The sequence below is a fragment of the Euprymna scolopes genome, chromosome 26 (genome assembly GCF_053919585.1).
Source record: "Euprymna scolopes isolate OS-2025 chromosome 26, ASM5391958v1, whole genome shotgun sequence".
Taxonomy (NCBI): domain Eukaryota; kingdom Metazoa; phylum Mollusca; class Cephalopoda; order Sepiida; family Sepiolidae; genus Euprymna; species Euprymna scolopes.
Genome location: NC_136507.1, coordinates 32,839,362 through 32,863,398, shown reverse-complemented (window position 1 = coordinate 32,863,398; position 24,037 = coordinate 32,839,362).

Below are 24,037 nucleotides of genomic sequence, written 5' to 3'. Positions count from 1 at the left end.
TCACAGGGAGACATAGCGTTGCCCTGGATTGAGTGAGGATCAATAAATGTTTCATATTCCCATATCTTATTATCATTAAAATCGGTAAGATTGCCTATTTTTAAATCCTCCCCCGCAGTGATTTAGTCCACAATAAATTGTAGTCTACATTGCACTGTAGAGAACCTGGTGTTGATTTCATAAAAATATTTTTGTATAATGGCTTGAATTAAAGTTTAAAATGTAAAAGTCAAGTATCATGCTTCAATTGTACTTTAACCAGAAACATTCCGTTTGAATGCACCCCCGTCATATTAAAGAACATACTATTGATTTTATATGCTGGGCCTTTCGGATTGTGTGGTAATAAAACTTCTCAAATACACTTGTGATGTTAGGCTGTGTAAGGTGTTAACTTTGGTCAAAAGGGCCTATTCCTCCTTTCATCGAATTTTTCGATTATTGATTAACGATACTTAGCGAAAACATTCCAATAAGAAACCTATATAAGAACACTATCAGGCACATAAAATACATTTTTGTGAAATGTCAAAAAAATCGTTCAGCTTTTTAGGAGTCCATAGGGAACGTACTCACACACGTACACATACACACGCGCGCGCACATACAGACAACGTTCCTTTTATATAACAGTAGAGATATAGAGATATAAATAGAGTCAAGCATCTTAAGAAGCTGTTTGTTTGTTGTGTGCTGGCCTTTTAATCTCACCCTCAGTGCAACAAATGGCTCAACTTTAAAACAATATAAAGATGAATATTAGGGTGAACACTAGCGAAGCATTTTTTGTTTTTTTTTTGTCATTTTTTACTCAGAGTGACCACTTGTATTCCGAACAGTTTGCGTCACGCGTAATGCTAATTTACGCAGATTAAATTCAAAATGTTGCCAGCGTTCACACGCACGGGAATCCAAATGCAGCCGATAGAACGTTCGTCAGAAACAAACAAGTCTAGTTTACTGTAATAATAAAAAGCAAGAGCCAAATACATGCTACGAGAGAGTACTGTTACCACATCTGGGGCGGAGCTCACTTCCTTGCCATCGAGAAGGTCAGCAAACCTCACTTATAAAAGTTCGTTACTCGCCAAAATTGTGTGAAATTAAAAAAAAAAAATCTACTCAGCCGTTTAAAAGTCCATAGGGAACGAACCCTACCTCCACACACATATACAAAGTTTCTTTTATATAATAGAAGAAACAGAAATATAAATATAGTTGGGCGCCTTAAAAAGCTGTTCGTCTGTTGTGTGTCGGCCTTTTAATTTCACCCTTTGTGCAACAAATGACTCGAACGTTTGTCAGAAACAAACCGGTTTGGTATATTGTAATAAAAAAAAAAAAACAAGAGTTAAATACATGAGAAGATGGAGTGCTGTTGCCACATCTGGGGTGGAACTCCTAAAAGCACACGCGAAGACCAGCAAGCCTCACTTACAGAAGTAAAATACTGTCCACGGTATTGAAAGACAAGCAGCCATGTTTGGTTCATATGACATCGGTAGGAAGAATTTATCACCTCTTTTATAAAATACTGTCGATAGTTTGTTACTCGCCAAAGGCTTGACAGATTGGAAGCGGGCCAAACGTCAACGCCGGTGGTGTGAGTTGAACCTTTGGTCGACAGATTAAGAACTTGAAGTCTCTCCGTCCCAGGACGGATAAAATTCCTAACTACTGGAGGATTGTGTGACAAATGTTCATAGTCCTTTCAGGAACACTGATCACCTTGGTTGACATCAACCTAAATTCTCGATCCCAATCTGAGGAGCCGTTGCTAAAAAATGACAAGATGCTTAAAAAAAAAAACTGATTGGGAAGCCATCAAAGAACGCATCAGAGATGCACCGTGAACTTGTCTTTTCTCTTCCTGCTGAACAATGTGCCAATGAGACAGTTGAATGGTGCAAAGCAAGTATTGAAGTACCTGTTCCCACATGGAAGTATTATAACAAGTTTCACTCTACACAATGGTTCACTTCAACTTGTGCAGCTGCCATTGCACAAAGGCATCGTGCATTTTGTCGATTTGTCTGCGACAAGTCAAGTACAAACAGATAAAAGTTTATAGAAATAATTATAAGAGTGAAATAGCAGCAGCCAAGAGAAGGTATACCAAAGTGACCAGGAAACATATCGAGTTGCAGAAAATAGGATTTTGTAATATGGGGAAAATTTATAATGGTGCGATGCATAATGAACAATCAACAATTTTTATTATTATTTATTTTTTTTTTTTACTCACGTTCACCTCTAACAAAGCGTATCGCCATTTGGACGTAAGGGGCTACTATTTAGGACCATGCCTAGGAAAGATTAGCAAGATGTTGGTTTACGTTACATTTAAACTTCTGCATATCAAGTATAGTAAGGGAAGCCAGGTAGCAGGAAGGAAATTCCAAAGTTTAACTGTTCGAAGAAAACAGAAGAAAGTGTGAAAAATAGAAAATGTAGAAAAAGACAAAAACATAAATATGAATGGAATAAAAGAAAAAAAAACATGAACAAAAAATGTAAAAAGATAAAGAAGAAAGAAAGAAAAGAAAACAAAAAAACCCAAAAAGTAATGGGAAGTGAAGAATGAAATAAAGGAGAAAATAAAAACAACAAAATAAAAATAAAAACAGTCAAAAAAGAGAAAATAAAAACGTAAAAAAAGAAAAGAAAAAAATGAAAAATAGAAAAATTAAAAACTAAAAAGAAAGAAAGAAAAAAAATAGAAAAATGGAGTAACCCTTAACAAGAAATATGAGGAATGAAAATAAATATATAGAGAGAAAGGAAGAAGGCAAGGAGGAAAGAGGAGGGGTAAAAAAAAGAAAGAATATAGTTATGAATAAAAAAGAAAGAAAGAACAATAGCAAAGCCTAAAATGATTAAGAACGCGAAGTAGAAAAAAATGGGGAGAAAAGAGAAAGGGGACCAACGTGCTGTGTCATCTAATGTTGAATAATTCCGTTCTAACGAGAGTAAAACGCCGGTCTTTAAGCATAGATGTCACATCCAGGGTGTTTGAACCGTTTTTCGGGTGATGGATCTCGCTTGGTTTCTACCTTCCAATGGTTGAGTCAGAAAGAAAAGACCGGACCATTGAAATTTCATTTAACATACGCCAGTGACGGGTTTGCTGTCGTCCAAAACTGTAAATCGAGACTCTTTTTGGCCAACATGGCGCGCGTTTTGGCGAAGGCCGACAGAGAATTATATCCACACGCGCGCGTTACCGGCATTACTACCACCCACTTCCCGGACGTACTCAGAGATACTTACTTGACATGCGCATAAAATGTCAAATCACGTGCCAAACTTAACGCACGCTTATAAAACTACATCACAAAACACACACACACACACACACGCACACACATACAGACATACATACATACACGCCACTACAAAACGGAGCTATTAAACTTAATATAATGGTATGGGACGAGGTAGAAAGAAGCAGCCTTGTTGGGTTTCTGTTTACTTGCCTCCAAACGAGGGCAGAGTTAGACACAATGTCGGTTTTTAATGTGGGGAAAATCACGCACCCCCCAAAAGGGGCACTTTGGACAGGAAAAAAAAAATTGTCTCAGTCATGAAGAATTTCTCTTCCACTGACCGAGGACAGAAAAAGTGTAGCATCAGAACAGATAATACACTGTGATCTTGTTTATATAGTTTATTGTTCGAAAAAAAAATCAATTAATGTTAAACAAAAAATAAAAAACAAGAAACAAGCCCTTAAAAAATTGGAGGAGAGGGGATGCGTACAGAGTCTTTCTAGTAAGTCTATAAAAGTTTGAAGGTTACAATAGCAGCATTGACCATGATAGCGCATTCACATTGTGAAGTTAAACTTAATTAAAACATCCCAATCGTTTTGTGAAAAATATTTACATGTGTACGTGTGTGTATAATTTTTTTTAATCATTGGTACATGCAAAAAGTTGGTTGGCTGTTTTTGTTTTACGGCATATCAACCTTTTTTCATGTTATTTAATGCCGAATCTAGTTATTTTGAAGAACGATTTTTAATAGAGTAAATTTTTGTTTAAAGTCAGATTCTATTTAACCCATAGTTGGGACCAGAACGGAGTAGTGATGACAGATTTCCTGGCAAAGGGTACCACAATTACAAGAGCCTATTATGCTTCCCTTTTGAGGAAATTAAGGGAAGCTATCAAAATCCAGAGGCGGGGCAAGATCAGCAAAGGTACCCTCCTCCTGTGGGACAACACTCCGGTCCATAACTCGCATGTCGCCAGATCAGAAGCACGGGGGTGTGGGTATGAAATCCCACCCCATCCTCCTTACTCTCCTGACCTTGCACCTTCTGACTTTCACCTCTTCCCAGCCATGAAGTTGATTTTGAAAGGAAAGCGTTTCCCAGGTGATGCAGCCTTGATTCTTGAAGTCACGTCGTGGTTGGATAACCAACCTGGGATGTTCTACAAAAACGGTCCCCAGAGTTGCATCAAACGATGAGAGAAATGCATAACTCTGGGTGGTTCGTATGAGAGAAAGACTAATAACTGTGCCAAGTTTCGTTACTCTACTGCTATGGGAAGTGGGTCAGGGGCATTACTTATTGCACGCCCCTCGTAATTATAATTTGGATTATCTTTTCTTTTTCCTCTTTTAATACTGATTATTTCTTTTATTCCCCCCTCTTTCTCTCTCCCTATCTCTCTCGCGCTCTCTCTTTCTCTCTCCCTATCTCTCTCGCGCTCTCTCTTTCTCTCTTTCTCTCTTTCTATCTCTCTTTCTCTCTCTCTCCCTCTCTCTTTCTCTCTCTCTCTCTCTCTCTCTTGCTCTCGTTTTTATTCTCTTACTCTTTCTGTTTTTCTCTCTTTTCTTTTTCTTCTTAATCTCTTAATTCTTTTTTTTCTTTTTTTTTACAAAAGGGTACTACATATCAAGGCCCGGGGGCCATTCGAGGATAAAGGATACTGGGCGTATTGTAATCATTGGGTCAGTTGAGTAATAATCGTTTGTAGAAGGTATTTGGTATAATTAGATTATTTACGGAGACGGCTGAACAAGAACTTGTTTACGTTGGACTTGAAGATAATGATATGGTAGTCGGCTGGAAAGCAAACCAGCGGAACAGAGTTCCACAGGCGATCAGTTATAAGAAAGAATCCTTGTTCATGGGACCCATGCTTAGATTTAGGCAACGATACAAAGTGGGGAAAATTATTGATAGTGATTTTGGCTAGATGAGGGGGCCATAGATTGAAGCTCAGTCGAACACTTGCCATGAAAATAACGATAGAGCTGAAACAGTTTTGCAACATCTCTTCTGTGGGGAAAGAGGTTGCAGAGAAGAGAAAAGGGCATCACCTAGTAGATTACGAAGTCTGTTTTGAACTTTTTTGAACGCATAATAGGGTGCTCCGAGTAGCTTCTGCCCAGATGTGGCAACAGTATTCAATCCTAGGACGTACTTGGCTCTTATGTAGATACAGAATTGCTTCAGCAGTGAAATATCTACTTCCTCCGGTTTTCTTTTTTCTACCTTCTTCTTCTTCTTCTTCTTCTTCTTCATCTTCTTCTTCTTCTTCTTCTTCTTCTTCTTCTTCTTCTTCTGCTACTGCTGCTGCTGCTGCTGCTGCTGGGACATCATCATTATTATTATTATTATTATTATTATTATTGAAAAAATTAAAATCCCCGATGTTTTAGGCGGCCTTCAGACCTCTGCTATTGTAGGTACCACCAACATCCTTAGGAAAACCCTTGATCTTTGGAAGATCCTGGTTTGGAGCCGGGATTGAGAAAAATCCTCTGGAAATGAATCCCATCCACTTCCAGAGAGACGTTGATAAACGAAATCAGAATTATTATTATTATTATTATTATTATAATCTTCCTCCTTCTCCTCCTCCTTCTTCTTCTTTTTCTTCTTCTTCATCTTCTTCTTCAGATGACTACAAATGATTTAACTCAACCAACCACTTATGCGACTGTTAAAAAATCTTAGAACGGGACTCAACAATCCGTTTTCATTTTTACAAATCGATTTGAAAAGAAAACTAGAATGTCAAGTGGCAATTATGGAATCCAAAAATACGAAAAGATATGAATGACTATCTTATATATATATATATATATATATATATATATATATATATATATATATATATATATATATATAGATAGATAGATAGATAGATAGATAGATAGATAGATAGACAATTATATTTATATATATACCAAAATATAAAAATATTCTCTCTCTCTCTCTCTCTCTCTCTCTCTCTCTCTCTCTTTGTCATTGTTCAGATACCTAACTCAATTTATTTACACAAAGAGCATCGCATAATACGCTGATGGTAATTTGTATATCACTTCCCAATATGCTCAACCCAAGAGAAGGAGCTTTACCAAAATATGAAAATTACCTCTATGGCTGTCTGCCTGTTGTTTTTACAAGGTGATATCTACAAGAGGCCTGGCAATCTTACAATCACAGACTACATATGATAGTTTGTATGCAATAAATTAAATTACTACCCAATCGCAATTAGTGAAAATATTTTTAGCAAGGGATTTGTTAAAAAATATCTCCTAGTTAGTTAATTAGTAATTACGTATTTATTAACACATTAGTATAACAAATGAAAGTAAAAGTCAAATATAAACTATGCGTTACCCAGACTTCCTCATCTGTATATTAATATATTAATATATTAATACGATAACGTGTGTGTTATTTTCTGTGTCACGCTTACATCCGGGTCGTTTAATTGTTATGTATTTCTATTTCTTGTAAAAAATAATTTTACCAAGAATTCTTCTTAAGTTTTGATTTCGGTTTCGATTGTATCTGATGGCACTCAAGTCATTTAATTTTTTTATATAATTTTACTAAGAAATCTTTATAATTTTAGTTTCGGTTTCGATTATAGCTGATGGCACTTAAATCATCTATTTTTGTTTTTATAAACAATTTTACCAAGAATTCCTCATAAGTTATCGTTACCGTTTCGATTATAGCTAATGGCACTCCAATAATCTATTTTTTAAAATAGTTTTATCAAGAATTCTTCATAATTCTTCGTTTCGGCTTCGGTTTTAGCTGATGGCACCTTAGTAATCTATTTTTTATAAATAATTTTATCAAGAATTCATAAGTTTTGGTTTCGGTTTCGATTATAACTAAAGGAACTAAAGTTATATACACTCATAAGTATGGTAATCAGTTTCGATTCAAGCTGATGAACCCAAGTCATATATTTTTTATTTTTGAAATCGCAACTTTATAATATATACACATCGATGGAACATTAACTCTATAATGATATATACGAAATCTGCAAGAATTAAAATATCATATTTAAGCGTATTTTACGACCTGGCTACGCCGGACGTCCATGCTTGCTTGGATAAACACTTCTGCAGTTTTAACAAAAGAGCTACAATAATATCAGAGCATCTCCATTTACGTTGAATATCTACAGAATGCCAAAATCAATATATTACATATGAATAAGCCCTCTGTGGAATTTCCACAGGTCCCGCTAGTTTTCCTTAAACTATAATTGGGGGTGGGGACTATCACCATTTGCCACTAGAAAAAAATCAATTGAACTTATATTATGTACAATACTTATATTTTTTAAAAATTATTAATGAAGAATAGAAAACGCATTGGGGACGCGTTCTCGGTAGCCTTATAATTATTCTCTTCCCCTTTTTTGCTCATTAACCGTGAGTGATTTTTCTGACAAAAAGACAAGAAAAAGGTGTATACTTGGTCGGTAGTTACTATTATCTATATATTAATACGCTAATTTGCTTCGACCGTTATTATTATTATTATTATTATTATTATTATTATTATTATTATTATTATTATTATTATTATTATTATTATTATTGGCTCACATGGAGCTTTGACACAAGTCAACAAACGATCTAATTGGAAACCGGTGGTGTTCTCTGGAGGCTGAGTGACAACAAGTCTCCCCAGACGTCCAGTTCTCTCCGCCTCCTTCGATAGCATTTGCAAATGAATTTTCATCATCGCAACAGCCTCTTACCATTGATTTCTCGCCGGCAGTGGCCATTGGTTTATACTGGAATTTGAGGGGCACTAAGCCTCCCCAAAGTCCCAGTTCTCTTTGCGTTTGTCCAACCGAGATCTGGCTGGCGCTCTCTCCTCGGTCTTTCAGTCCTTCTTGACCCTTCTCAGCTCTTTGGTGTCACTTTTTTATTAGGAGGAGCGGTATTATTATTATTGTTATTATTATTATTATTATTATTATTATTATTATTACTATTATTATTATTATTATTATTATTGTTGTTGTTATTATTATTATTTTTATTGTTGTTGGTATTATTATTATTATTATTATTATTATTATTATTATTATTATTATTATTATTACCATTATTATTGGCCCACAAGACGCTTTCACACAGGTCATCAAAGATATCTCCTTGAAAACAGCCTGTGGTGTTCCCTGGAAGCTGAGTAATAACAAGTCTACCCAGGTTTCCAGTACTCTCCACCTCTTTCGATTACATTTGCAAATAAATTTGCATTATCGCAACAGCTGCTTGCCATTGATTTCCCGTTGGCAGCTATTGGTCTTCACTGGAGTTTGAGTGGCAATAAGCCTCCCCAAGGTCCCAGTTATCTTCGTACTTATCCGGCGGAGGTCTGGTCAGTTCCTCGGTCTTTCCTTCCTCCTCGACTCTACTTGGTTATTTGGTCGCACACTTTTTGTTTGGGGGGGGGGCAGTGATGTGTCAGTGGGAGGCTTGGGATGGGGTTGGGTTAAAGAACTTATAGATATGCGGCTTCAGTGTTTTTGGTTCTATGTGGTGTTTCATATTTTGCCTTTTGCAGCAGTTTGTTTGACCCGTGATTAGTGTTGTTGTTGCTCCTGCTGCTGCTACTACTACTACTACTACTACTACTACTACTACTACTACTACTAGCAGGACCTGTGGAAATTTCACAGCGGCATCTTAGATATGTAATATATTGCTGCTGGGCATTTTGTGGACGTTCAGCGCGATATTATTCTAGCCCTCTTGTTGAAACTGTAAAAGTATTTATCTAAGTAATCTGGTTAATGTAATGTCAGAATATATCTGTTTATTACGGTTTATCTCCGATATCCTTATAGGAGTCTGACATATTTGCATTGTACCTATTTACAATGCCTCCCCACGACATATGGATGCCCGGCGCGAACAGAAACTTCACAATATCATTATACTATTTTTAGACAGAACAGATGGTATTTATTTGCTCCCCCACCGAGCAAATTAGGCACAAGGCCGATTTTTAATGTGAGGAGTGAAGAGAGGGGAAAGGGAAAAAGGGGACCAGCTCCCGAGAGGTGGGAAATGGGAGCTGGTTAAAGGTCAGGCATGTGGGGTTGCCCCCACATCTGGTCTTTGCTAGTCATAGCTAGTCCTAGCTAGTCATAGCTTGCAGTATCTGCCGGAACAGATACTACACTTTGATCCTGGCCCAAAGGCCAAGAGGATATATTTTAGTTTCACGTACAGCCTAAAAACGACATCATTTTTTTTTTCTTTATTTAATTTTTTTGTTTTTAATTGCGTCTTCAGTAATCGGGAGATCCTATTTATTAAAAATAGGGGGATGGAAGGTGATATTAGCGTACCTATATACTAATTTAATGTTTCTAGTATGTTGTCACTAGGGCTATGACAAGAGAATATTTTTTTCATTATTTTGACTCTCTCGTATATATCAATTAATATCTTATATGTTTTGGGTAAAGTGATGTGGTTCTCAATTGTTTAAATGTCGGATATATACTGGAGAGTCAAAACAACGATAAGAATATTCTCTTGTCATAGCCCTAGTTATAAAAATAATAAATAAGATCTCTCGATATAATAATTTATAATCTGAAAACCGTGACATACGTACGCACGTACGTACGTTAAAAGTACTACGGTATTTACATAAAGATTATTATTATTTACTCACTAGGAATAGTCACACAGGCCATCAAAGATTTCTCTTTGAGAACAACTTGCGGCATTCTCTGGAGTCTGCGTGACAACAAGTCTTCCCAGATTTCCAGCACTCTCCTCCTTTTTCGGTAAGCATTGCAGACGTATTTGCATTATCGTAGCAGCCACTTACTATTGATTTTTCGTTGGCGGCGATCATCGGCCTTCAGTGGAATTTGAGTGGCAACAAGCCTTTCCAAGATCCCAATCCTCTTTGCACTCGCTCAGTAGAGGTCTGGCTAGTACTTTCTCTCCTCGGGCTTTCCATCCTTCTTGACCCTGCTCACTTTGGTGTGGTGTAAGTTTTTGGTGACACAAAAAAAAAATTATGCTTCAGTTTTTGTGATTCCATGTGGTACTCCTCTTTGTTTTACATCTGATTTTTTTTTTTTTTTTTTGCATTTCCAGTTTGTGTCTGTAGTTCGTATGTATTAATCTCCACATTCAAGGGGTTTCCTTAGTATTTCAGCAGTTTTCATTACTGTTATCTATTGTATCTTATCAGTCATCCCTTTGATTCTGATCTCTCCCATCCTCCTACTATTAGTGGTGTTATCCTGACTTTTTTCATCTTCCATATTCCTTTGAGCTCTCTGGCCAGTTGAGTGTATTTGCTTCGTTTGTCAATCTCCTTGATCTTCATGTTGTGCTCTGCTGGGACAACAAAATCTACAATCTGACAGGTCTTTTCCTTATTGTTAGCTAGTATGGCATCCGGTCGTCTTGCTTGGATTGTTTATCCGTGTGTATATCCATGTCCCATAGGAGTTTGTGACTTTCATTTTCAAGTACTGCTACTAATTTTTGTTTGTACCATTTGTCTGGATGTTACAGAATCAGTTATCTGCATAATTCACTTCATCATGTCTATTCTTATATTCTTTTTGGGCTAGATTGCTGCATTCACTTATTATGTGGTTTATTATTTCGCCTCTTTGTCCGTAGAGTTTGCATTTGCTGTTTTCTTCTGTCTTGTCGATCCTTGCTTTTATGTGGTTGGTTCTAATCGCGTTATCTTGTACGGCTGTTATTAAGGATTACGTTTCTCTGTTCAAGTTTCCTTTTTGTAGCCATGTCCAAATGTTTTCGTTAGTCTCATCTTGTATTATCTTTATGAATCGTTCATGCAGTTGTTTCTCTTTCCATTTTTCTTTTCTCGTCTTACGTCTTATATATATGTATATATATATATATATATATATATATATATATATATATATATATATATATATATATATATATATAAAGCTGAACGTCTCTGTGTGTGTCTGGTCACGAATGGGCTCACATATGGTTGACTATTATAGTAAACTGATCACATATAATGATAGAAGATGTATCGAGACATAGGAATGGGTATGTTTGATCTGGCATAATGATGATTCATTAAAATTGTGGGGTCTGCGTACGCGCCTGGTCCATAAAGTATGGAAATAAAAAAAAAATTAAATTAAGAAAAACGTTTACAAGTGTTTTTGATATAGATGTACATAATAATACTTTGATAAGTATGTTTTAACTTAAATAGGGATGGTATAATAAAATTGTGGGGTCTGCGTTCGTGCCTGGCCTCCATAGAATGGAAATAGGCACAAACTTTAATAAAGACTTTTCATATCTATCTGCGTAAGTATACTTTGATAATTATGTTTCAGTTTGAAGAAATATGGTATAATAAAATTATGGGGTGTTCGTTCGCGCCTGACCTCCATATATTGGAAATATGTCACAAAGTTTAACAAAGTTTTTTAATATAGATCCACAGAATATTGTGATAAGTGTTTCAGTGTAAACATGTATGGTATAATAAATTATGTGGTTTATCTATTTTATTTTTACTTTCATCATATTTTGCTTTGGTTTTGATACCCCCAAATTCGAAGCTATCTCTTTACAATCCTTCCTTTTCATAACCTATCATACTTTCATAAATCAGAGTCCATTTTCTGTAGGCTGTTTTTGAACCCAGTCAACGACGGGTACTTTTGCTAGTGTATATATATATATATATATATATATATATATATATATATATATATATAGATAGATAGATAGATAGATAGATAGATAGATAGATAGATACTTCGATTAGAACGAAAAAGCTAGTACAAGAGCATATTATTTTTTTTTTAATTTTCCTGAAGGTCAGAAAAACATTAAGGGCACCAGTTTATGGTCAAAAATGATCGAATTCTCTTCAGTCTCTGTTGATGTCAGTAATCCTCTTTTTCTCCTCTGTAGAACAGTTATAAAGAGAGGTTGAAGAGGATTCGATCATTTTCTAACCATAAACTGGTCCCCTTGTATTGGATTTGAAACCGATGTTACCGATGTTTTTTCTGATTTCTGCTAATTTTTAATACACACACACACACGCACGCACACACACACACACACACACACACACACACACACACACATATATATATATGGAGAGAGAGAGAGAGAGAGAGAGACAGACAGACAGACAGACAGAGACAGAGGAAGAAAGAGAGAGAGGGGGAGAAGGGAGGATGGAAAGGGGAGAATAGCATCTAAAGAATTTCGCAGAATATATATAAGTGAAACGTCATTTCAATATGGTGGATCCGGTTGAGACATGCAAACGAACAACGTTTGTACACATCTTGCTCATAAATTCCTTCCGAAGATAAAAGTCACGTGATTAATTTCAGTCTTTGTGTCATTTTAATCCGTTGCGTTTCATTTCCTTCTCTCGGGTTTACCTGCTAATTTTTATGATGGCATTCCATGTGACAATGGTCATAGGGGAACGTCTATTCTGAAACTCGCACGTACGCACGCACACACACACACACACACACACACACACACACACACACACACACAAACTGCTCACATACTCCACTGTACTCAATGATACAATATACGTACGGACTTGTCTAAAATTATATATACTTAAGAAAATTATATATATATATATATATATATATATATATATATATATATATATATGTATATATATATATATTTTTTCAAGTATAAAATGTATACTAATAATATGTATACGGAATTTTTTTTTTCAATTGTCACGATTAATTAAACTCAATGAAAACACTTTAACACTTTCGGGGCATATACAATAGTAGTTAACAGTTCAAAGCCAAATATATATGTATATCTTTCCTTCATAATATTTTACTTTGTCTTACACGTGTCTCGTTGAATGTCGTACGAACATCAAACAACTCCTCAGAAACCGTTTATATTTTCCTCGAAAAAAAAAAAATAAATAAAAAAAAATAAAACAAAATGGTTTCTGAGTTTTTTGTTGTTTTTGTTTTGTTTTTTCTTTTGTTTCGTTTTTTGTTTTTGTTTTTGTTTTGTTTTTTTGTTTTGGATTATCGAGGATATAACCTGCGGAAGATAAATTGAACTTGTTAGAAGTCATATGATTCATTAAAAAAAATTTACTTGTTCAAGATATATATTAGACTAGCGGGGGTTCCTGGCGTTGCCCGACTGTTTGTAGATATGTGTGTGGTGTTAAATAAAAAAGAAACTGGGGGGGGGGGTTAGGATCGAACCCGGATCCCGGAGGCGAAGTTTGAAAATAAAATCGGCCAGCCAGAATGAGTTAGTGAAAGATGTTTGAATTTATTTAAGTAAGAACCAAATTGACAGGTGCACGCACGGAAGTCGTCGAGCGTTACGACGACGACGACGACGACGTCGTCAATGACCAGGTTTGTTTGTTAGAAGCGAAGTATAAAAAGAAAACAATGTTAAAACTTAAGCGGAAAAAACCCCCAAAAAAACTAACGTAAGGCAAACGAACAATGAAAACAGAAAAACGAACACGTGAAAAATGGCTTGAATAAGCCTGTTTCGATATTAAAATTTAAAAAATCGGTGGGTACCCGAGTGTTTTTGGGTGTGTAGTCGGGGTGGATAAGCGAATTAAAAAAAAACCCAGAAAAACGAACGCTACGTGAAAAATGGCTTAAATAACACTGGTTCAATATTTAAATTTAAAAAATCGAAAAAAAAAAAGAAGACATCTCACACCACGATTCGAACCCAAAACATTTAGAAAATGAACCAAAGCGCTAATCGACTGACCTAACGCGACGTGCATGAAATTTGTTCAGTTTTTCAAGTATGTAAAGTAAATCAGGTCATGATGTCATCTGGCGCATGCGTAGAACCGGTCGTCGTCACGAGAAGGCCGTTTTTGTTGACCCCCCCCCTGTCGAAAATTGTCGATTTCGGGGTGACAAAATGAACGCTTTTGGCCAATTTTTCGATATTTTTCGAGCGAAGGATGGGGCTTAGATATGATACCGAGTTTGTGAATTTTCATCGTGTCTGTCGAAAGTTTTTAGCAGAGACACAAACATACACACATACATACATACATACATACATTTTCGCTTTTATATATATAGACTAGCGATGGGTACCCGGCGTTGCCCGGATGTTTGGAGGTGTGTGTGGAAACTCCGGGGGTGGGGGTGGGTTAAAAAAAGTAAGTATGAGGAGCGAACCCGAACCCTTGAGGCAAAGTTGTAAATTAAAACGTGAAAAGAAAAAAAAGACGTGCGACGTTAACCATTGCCCCACCGCGAGATGCTAAAGGGAACATGTTTGAATTTATTTAATTACTTGGATTTGGCAGGTGCCCGTTTTAATGAGTTAATGAGGTCAAATTTGACTGCGGGATAGAATTTTATTTAAAGCTGAATGTTTTTTTTTGTTGTTTTTTTTTTCCGAGGTGTTATAGGAAAAAAGACTAACCCACATGCGGCGAGCAACAAATGTTGAATATTTATCTTCCCAAAATCGAGCAAATTAAATAGACAGGCGAGCTTCGTTGTTAACTGTGAGATATTACGATTTATATGTGATATAAAAAGTTTTTAAAAGTTGTGAAGCGACTGACCGCTTCTCTGAAAAAATCCTTTTGTAGACATACAGAAAAAGCGAACACACCTACATACATACATACATACATACATATATACATACATACATTTTCGCTTTTATATTTATAGATGTTTCAAGAAAGAAGGCTGAAGTATTTTTAGGCCCACAAAGATGGGGCAGTAATGCTTAAGATGGATATTGTTCTCAAAATGTTAATAATAAGAGGCTTATATTTAATCATACTAAATTTAACCGTTAAAACAAACTCTTCCTAATTGAGAGAATACGAAACTACTGAGAGTAAAATACGAAACTACTAAGAATAAAGCAACATTAAAGTGGCATATTTTACCTGTTATAATTATGTCTACGAATTTTATAGTTTCATGACTAGAAGTAAAAGGAAATGTTTAAAATATCTCTCATCAATATATATATATATATATATATATATATATATATATATATATATATATATATATATATATATATATAAGCCCACTTTAAATTTGTTTGTAAACAAACTTATGGTTTGAGCACTGTAAGCGACGGGTGGGTGTGGGTTTTATACACACTCGAGGAGAAATATTTACGGCACTGATTCATGGTCCGATGGTTAGAACAGCCGACTGTCAACTTAACGGTCGTAGGTTCGATCCACAGCTGGGGAAATGTGTATGTCTTGCCGCACTGATGAGTTGTGATACAACGAACAGTACTGTATGTGGATGACAAATATATATATATTTATATATATATATATATATATATATATATATATATATATATATATATATATATATGATGATGAGACAGACCGAGAGGGAAAGAAGCGGGAGGACGGATCACGGAAGTAAATAAAGGAATGGAGCTTACTTCATATGTTCACATAAAATGGCATTTTTTGTATCGGCTTTCAGTATTTACTTCAACAGTGCTCAATATGTGAGTAGAGCTACGTACTAAGTTATGAAAATATGTCTATATCCATTAAGCTACACAGAGGCTTCTGCGTTTAATCTCCGTAGGGAATTAGTTTGCTAAACTTTATATATATATATATATATATATATATATATATATATATATATATATATATATATATATATATTAGCAGAAGTTTTCGTTGTTGATTGGGTTCAAAAAGAGCTATCAAGAAAATGGACCTAAGTAATGAAAAAGGGAGTGTGCGTCTAAAGAAATAACTTCAAATTTTGGAATATCGAAACTTTGTTGTTCTTCGATGCTAAGGGTGTCCAACAAAATACATGTTTTAGAAAAGCAGAAAAAAAAAAACGAAGATTCTATTACTCATTCCAACTTCTCAATTGCAAAGAGAATGTAAAGCCATGTAAAACAATATAATATCTAGCAACAGTTGGTCCATCAATAGTTCTTAGAAATGAAAATGAAGTCGGTACTCTTATTTCATGACGAAGGAGTCCTAAAAAAGAAACATACATGGTGACGTGGGTGCAAAGAATAAACTCTATCAAATTTTACACCTGAATGACCCTCAACATTAGTTCCTCGGTTCCTCCCCTGCGTGTATTATTACTCCATGTGTATTAAGAGTTTTTTGCAAAATTATCTTTTTCGAACAATTAAAAAAAAATGCCGTAAGCGTTGTATCTTAGAACAACTTGATCAGCATTTTCGTTTGTGAAATAAACCCTCTGACACTTTTCAAATTGAATTAGAGGATGTCTTTCATGAATAAGACACCCCAAATACTGGCATCAATTGAAATGGATAGCTCTTGTCTAGGGGAAGCTCCATGTTTTGATAAGCTTCTGGGCTTGACCTTTACTCCTGACCTGAAATGGAACACATACATCAAGTCAGTTGCCAAGGTCGCTGAAAAAATGGTAGGATCCTTCTACCGCTCCAGAAGATATCTCACTGCGGATCCTTCTACCGCTCCAGACGATATCACACTGCTGATGCAATTCTCTATCTATATAAAAGCCAAGTACGTCCAAGGATGGAGTACTGCTGCCACATCTGGACAGGAGCTGTTAAAAACAGCCTATACTGCCTTGATAGGCTTCGTGGCTTAGTGGGGGATGCTCTTTTCTCTTCCTTGCGACCTCTCTTTGCGAGCCTGTCTTTGTTTTATCGTTCCCCCCTTGCCAATCTTTCACGATAAATACCCGTCTAGCTGAAACCACTGTCCAAAATTTTCCCCACTCTTTATTTGTGTCAAAACCGAAACGTAGATTCCATGAACAAAGCTTCATTGTTAGAAGTGCATGTCTGAGGAACTCTGTTCCGTTTGCCTGTTCCCCACCTGACTACAACCTGGATGTCTTCAAGTCCAACGTAAACAAATTCCTGATGAACCGGCCCTTAAGTAAGACACTTTATCAAATTTCCAATACTAACGTACTGTACACGCAATAACCCTTATCCTCGAGTGGCTTCCGGGCCTTGATAAGTGGTGACTACCTTGTAAAAAAAAATACGCCAAAATGCTTCATTAGTACCGATATATCTGTAAAGTTTATATCGAGTAACTTCATCATTAACATTTTTTTTGTAAGGAAAACATGGTTGCATCAGATTCATTTATGTATTTGCAAATATATTTGCTAGATTTCACAGAATTGCAAAATTCAACATTTTTGTGAGTTTTGCGTGTCTTTGAAAGTAAAGGAGAGTAAGGTACACTCTAACTATTGTCAACTTCATACCTGCAAATCATAGTTTTAAAGCCACCATCTTCAGGCGATCTTCTATAAGACTAGTGAGGGGTACCCGGCGTTGCCCGGGTGTTTTTCGGGGTATGTGAAAAAAAAAACAGGTGCCCGTGAAAAAAAACAAAAAAAAAAAACGAAGCCTTCACGACGCGCAGTTGGAAAATAGTAAAGTGTTAAAAAAAACAGGTGCGCGTTTTTGATTGACGTGATGGCGATAGGTATTCAGCAGTTACGATTTTGTGCGGGACAGTTTTGAATGAGGTGAATAAATTGGTTTGTTTGTTTTAAAAAAACCCGCTCCCTGTTTATTAGGAGGAGCGAAATGAAAGTCGACATTGAACAAACGTTACTTAGCTCTCTTGAGACAACTGGCTTGCGGCCTCTGATTAGAGTCGAGTTTTGCTTTTCTTTTTATACCGAAAACCGAATGTAACGCGTGCCGATGCGGGAAATGTGGAATAATTAACGTTTGAAAGTCAATACGATTAAATAGACAGGCGAGCTCCCTGGTTAACTCTGAGATATTACAATTTATAGATGATATAAAAAGTTTTAAGAAGTTGTGAACCGAGCAAGTGCTTCTTTGAAAGAAGCCTTTTGTGGACATCGAGGAAAAGCGTACATACATACATACATACATACATACATACATACATACATACATTTTCGCTTTTATATATATATATATATATATATATATATATATATATATATATATATATATATATATATATATATATATATATATATGGATAGTCATTCTCATTAAACTGAGTTTCAATAGAGAAGTTTTTAGGGTAGATTTTTGTATATTCGCCATCAACCATGCAAGGCGAATTTCTATAGATATTACCACAAGGCTCATGCACCACGTGACTTTTTACTTTTTTCAAATAAGGTTGGATCAGTTTGTATATCAGGTAACTCAGTTGATACAATGGAATCAATTTGATTGGAATTTGTTTTTTTCTGGTAAGCTACAGTAATATATGCGCATGAGAGAAGCCTCTTTTTTTTGCCATTCACTTGTATACATGTAGATTTCTGATTTGTGTATCAGATTCATCACTTTGATTATCTTCAGGCGAAACATTTTGGTCAATAGATCTTGTCGATTGATGTATGTTTGTCCAGGAAGAAGTTCATCTTTAATTTTCTTCCACTTTGGATTTGAAGTGAATGTGATAAACAGGAATGGTTTTCTATAATTTCTTGGGTCATTTCATTCATATATTGTAAACTAGCTGTGAAGCTAGAAGGTAATATGCTCATCTGACTTATATCGTTATTTATATGATCTTTGAGATGTATGTAGGGATCTACTCTCAGCTTGTTTTAATGAGTTTTGATATATATAAAAGTCCTACTGCTTCAACTTTTGCGAACCTATCAACTGCAAACTGATTGAAGAGATTTTGCCTTCCGTGAAGACGATTGAAGGAATTATCTCTGATCATGAAATGGTGCGCATAAAAATCCATACATGAAACATATTTTGTGGTATTTCCAAAATGCTTTTACGTTAAGTAAGATGCGAATAATGGGCTATAACTAAAAAAAATTCCTGCTTTTAAATTATTTTTAGTTAAAAAATACATTTTAATTCGATCAATCAAACTATAAAAATATTTGCGAAAAATAAAGACATCCCATTTCTTTGCGTTTAAAATTTTTAAAAACTCATTTAAAAAATATTTGTAAATAAAATGTTTTATTCGTAAATAAATAATTCCAAGTGTAGTATCTGTCATGAAAAAAAAAAAAAAAGAATTAACGTGCATTAGAATCACTTCGCGATTCAGTCACAACAGACTGGTTTTACTTTATATACATACCAGCAGGTCTACCCGACATTGCCAGGGGCAAAAATAACCTATTTCTATGAAATCTTCTAATCTCTCTACCTCTCTCTATCCGTCTCTCTATCTTCTTCCAACGACCTCTTTCTTCCTCTGCCCAGCCCATTCATCTGTAGCCACACAAACACACATACACACACACACACACACACACACACACACACACACACACACACACACTTCCCCCTTTATGTAAGAGATTCCTCCAGTAAAGTGTCAGTATTTTCTTTACAAACTAGTACATAATAACACAGGACCCCCCCCCCCGACGAAAGCTGGCCCAATTGAATCTTCGAGAATGAATATTTTTTACATTTTAGATATTATTCATCCGAAGCAACGCTAATCAAGAACATATCAACTTTGTGGGTATTTGTTTTGTAGTTGTTTTTTCACTTGTTTTTACTTTTAATGGACATACAAACACACACATATACACACAAAAAACAGCTCTTTATATAAAAGAAAATATGTATATTTACATATTTTACCATAGACTGTACGAGAGACCGTGCGTGTACATGTGTGTGTGTGTGCGTGCGTGCGTGCGATTTGTTTTTGTTTGTAAATTGCTAGTATTTGCTTTTGCATTCGTCACACAAATCCCGCTTCTCGTTTCAATTCGCTTGATCCCGTTTGAAGAAGAGGAAGAACGCCGAAGAGATTACACCGTCTGGTGAGTTTTTCCATTTTAATCTTATAAAATATTAAGCCTTCAAACCCTAACCTCAGTCGATGCCATTTCATCGGCGACACATCGAAATTCCCCCCTCCCTCTCTCTCTCTCTCTCTCTCTCTCTCTCTCTCTCTCTCTCTCTCTCTCTCTCTCTCTCCATATTTTATATAGTTTTTAACGTAGGAATACAATGATATTTTTTTTTACCATAACTGGATGAGAATTCTCCGTTGTATTGTTTTTCATTCATTTTATTTTACTTCTCTTCCTTTTTTCTCTTTCTTTTTTTGTTTTGTTTATTTCTAATGCTCTTTTTCCACTTCCTCTTGTATAATAATGCATAATTTCTTTCTTTTCTATTTTATTTCTTCTTTCTCCTCCACCTCCTCTTTCTTCTTCTTCTTCTTCTTCTTCTTCTTCTTCTTCATGTATAATAATGTATCATTTCTTTCTTTCCTTTTTATCTATTGAGCTATTCGTCCTCCCCATCCACCTCATTTTTCTTCTTCTTCTTCTTCTTCTTCTTCTTCTTCTTCTTCTATAATATTGTATAATTTTTTCTTTTTTAACTTCTTACGTTCTTCCCCCTCCCCCTTCATCTTTTTCTTCCGCATTGTTTTATTCACCGTTTTTTATTCCTTTTTTAAAACATTCCCCCCTTTCTTCCCATCCTTTCTTTCTTTCTTTCTTTCTTGATTTTATTTACCTCCACCTTTTACTCCTGGTTGAAAGGTAGTTGGTCTTCTTCTTCTTCTTCTTCTTCTTCTTCTTCTTCTTCTTTCAGTTTTCTTTTCTTTCTTTGTTATTTCCCTCTTTAAGTTTTTCCTTTTCCCTCACTCCTCTCTTTCTTTCTTTCTTTTTTTCATTCTTCTATTTTTTGTCGTAAAGTCATTTTATTTTTCTTGCTTTTCTTTTCTTCCTCATTCCCTCGTCTCTCTTTCATTCGTCCTTCGTTCTTTCATTATTTCTTTTACTACTACTACTACTACTACTACTACTACTACTACTACTACTACTACTACTACTACTCTTTCTCTGCTTCTCCTCTTCTCATTTTCTTCTTTTTTTCTACTTTTCCGTCTCTTCTTCCCCCTTTCTCATCCTCCTCCCACTCCTACTACTATAACTTCATTTTTGTCTTCTTCTTCTTCTTCTTCTTCTTCTTCTTCTTCTTCTTCTTCTTGTATTCTTCTTATTTCTTCTACTACTTCTTCTTCATCTTTTTCTTCCTCTGTTTTTTTTCTTTTTCTCCTTTCTTACATTTTCTCTTTTATTGGCTCTTTTCTCGTCGTATATCCTCGGTCTCAGTTTTCCTTTACAACATTCCTCAATCTCTTTCCTTCCTTCCTTCCTTCCTTCCTTCCTCCCTCCCTCCCTCTCTTCATTTCTTACTTCTCCTTCTTTCCTCTCTTCCCCCCTTCCTCCCTTTATTTATCGTTCACTTGTATTAGTTTCTGTAAATATTACGTGTGTGCCCATTTACTTTCCTGATACGAATATTTCCATGACTTTAGGGGAATCCTAAAAATATCGCTCGGCACCTTTATCTAATGTATAAAACTCACTATGTCTGTCTGTCTGTTTCCATATTTTCAAACTCTATCTCCACCGAAACTAAAAGTCGCAGAGCGACGCTGGAGGCCTCAGATGATCGTATTTTTTATGAACCGTCTCTTTCATGGGTCTTTAGCCGCTTAAAATAGTTTTTAAGGGGGTCAAAATTGAAAAAAAAAATCGTTATACATTTTGTACATTCATCTTAATTCATTTTTAATCAGTTCATATGCGTGTCGTGTTGATACAGTGGTAACGTCAACAACTTTGAATGCTACAGTTCTGCTTTCGATTTCGATTCTAGCTGATGGTATGTAAATACTTTTTTTCACTTTTGAAATCACGACTCTATAATAATATATACGAAATCTGTACAAATTAAAATATCATATGGAAGCGTAGTTTATGACCGGGCAAAGCCGGGCGTCCCCCCCTCCCGCTAGTATTATATAAAACAATAATCATAATCTATAATATAAAGAGCAGTCGTTTGTGTGTACGTATGTGGCTGTATATCTGGCTGAAACTAAAAAACGACAAAACGAATATCCACAAAAGTTTATATATTTTAATTGGCGTCTCCTCGGATCAATAATATTTAAAAATTAGGAAAAATTATTAATTCTTTAACATTAAAGTGGTGTAGATTTCGTTGGTGGGAGTGGGGGTGGGGTGGGGCATTTTTCCAGTCAGATTACGTGCTCATCAGCATATCGTACGAATACAAAAATTCTATTGTTGGCATTGGTTTCCCCGATATTTTTCTAGTCAAAATTATTTCTAGAAAGACATAGTGCACTTAAGAAAGCGGTCACGTGAAAGTTGCCAACATCCTAAGTGAAAGTGATCTTTGCGAAACGAATTAGATTCGAACTTGGGGCACCCAGGTCGTCAGTTCATGTTATCAACCAATAGACTACCGTCACCTTCTCGGATTATGTACTAACTAAAATAGAGTAACTTTTAATTTTTTTTTCAAGGAATTAATTCCCTTACAAGTTGTGTGTGTGCGCGCGTATGTGTGTACACGTGCATGCATGGTTGTGCGCATGTGTATGTGTGTGTATGCACAGAGAGGAATGGGCTGCCTAGAAAAGAAAAAATAGGGGGGAAACCGACAGAGGGAAAAAGAGACTTTAGTTCCGGGTAACACCAGGTACCCCTACTAGTATTATATAAAATCATAATTGTCCCAATATTTTCTCCCACCTACTACATTTCTCTTTTATTAAAAATAGTGATTTTCCCCTGCAAATAAGCAGGGAAGGAATTCCGAGTGTTCAATACTGAATATTGTTTACCGCTTTCGTATGAGATTACATACAATGTCAGAGGTCAGGGGTAAGTTTCAAAAAGCCTCACACTAGATTAACTGCACACTGACCTAAAAAATGCTTCAGCAGCCTCGTTGGCATTTCTAGTTAGAGGCACCTCAGACATAACATACGGCATAATCACGTTAACACACCGGTTCTTTTAGATCACCGAAGTTAAGCAATGTCGAACCTAGCCAGTACCAGATGAGGGACTATTTAGAAATACCAGGCACTGTATGTTGGGGACGTCGACACCTCTCTGCAAGAATTGCAAAAACATAACGTCGTCATCTTCCATACCCGGGATATAAACGAAACTGGGGGCCGCTTGTGAATTTGATATTCCCTATACAATTCCTTCTTTGGGGAAAGCTGGTTCAACCTACCCAGAGTTATTACTGCTCGCTGGTTGGCTGACTGGCTAGCTGGCACCTTAGGCGATTGTTTAAGGTTTTTAGTACACAAGCATGGGTGTCCGGCGTTGCCCGGGTGTTTGTAGGTGTGTGTTGAGCAGAAAAAAAAAAAAAAAAGTGGTAGTAGGAAGGCAGATTCGAACCCATACGACAAAGGAGGAAAAGAATGGGGAAAAACGTGACGTCTTGCTATTACGACCACTGCCAAACTGGAAGTGACTTAAGTTTAAATTAAGGCTAGATAATTGAAAAGAGGGGATGACTTTCGAAAATATCGGCCTGTCTATGTAGAAAAGTGCCCAGTTGAGGGTGAAGAAATTAATGTTTTTAGCCAATTTTTCTGTATTTGTCGTCTGAAGGGTCGAGCTTCAAAATGATACTAATCTTGAAAAAATCCGTCGCCTCTGTCAAAAGTTTTAGGCAGACATGCAAACATACATACATACATTTATATATTGGTAGCTCAAATTTTCGACCCTAACCAATTAAAAAGTCTGTCCTATCTCTGAATACCCTTTATGTAAAATTTCAAATGTTTAGACCAGAAATTGTCTGAGTAATTTGGTAGAGACCGCAGAGATCAAATTTCTTTTTAATTTGACCTCTATTATGGCTCAGTAACATTTATTGTTTTGGG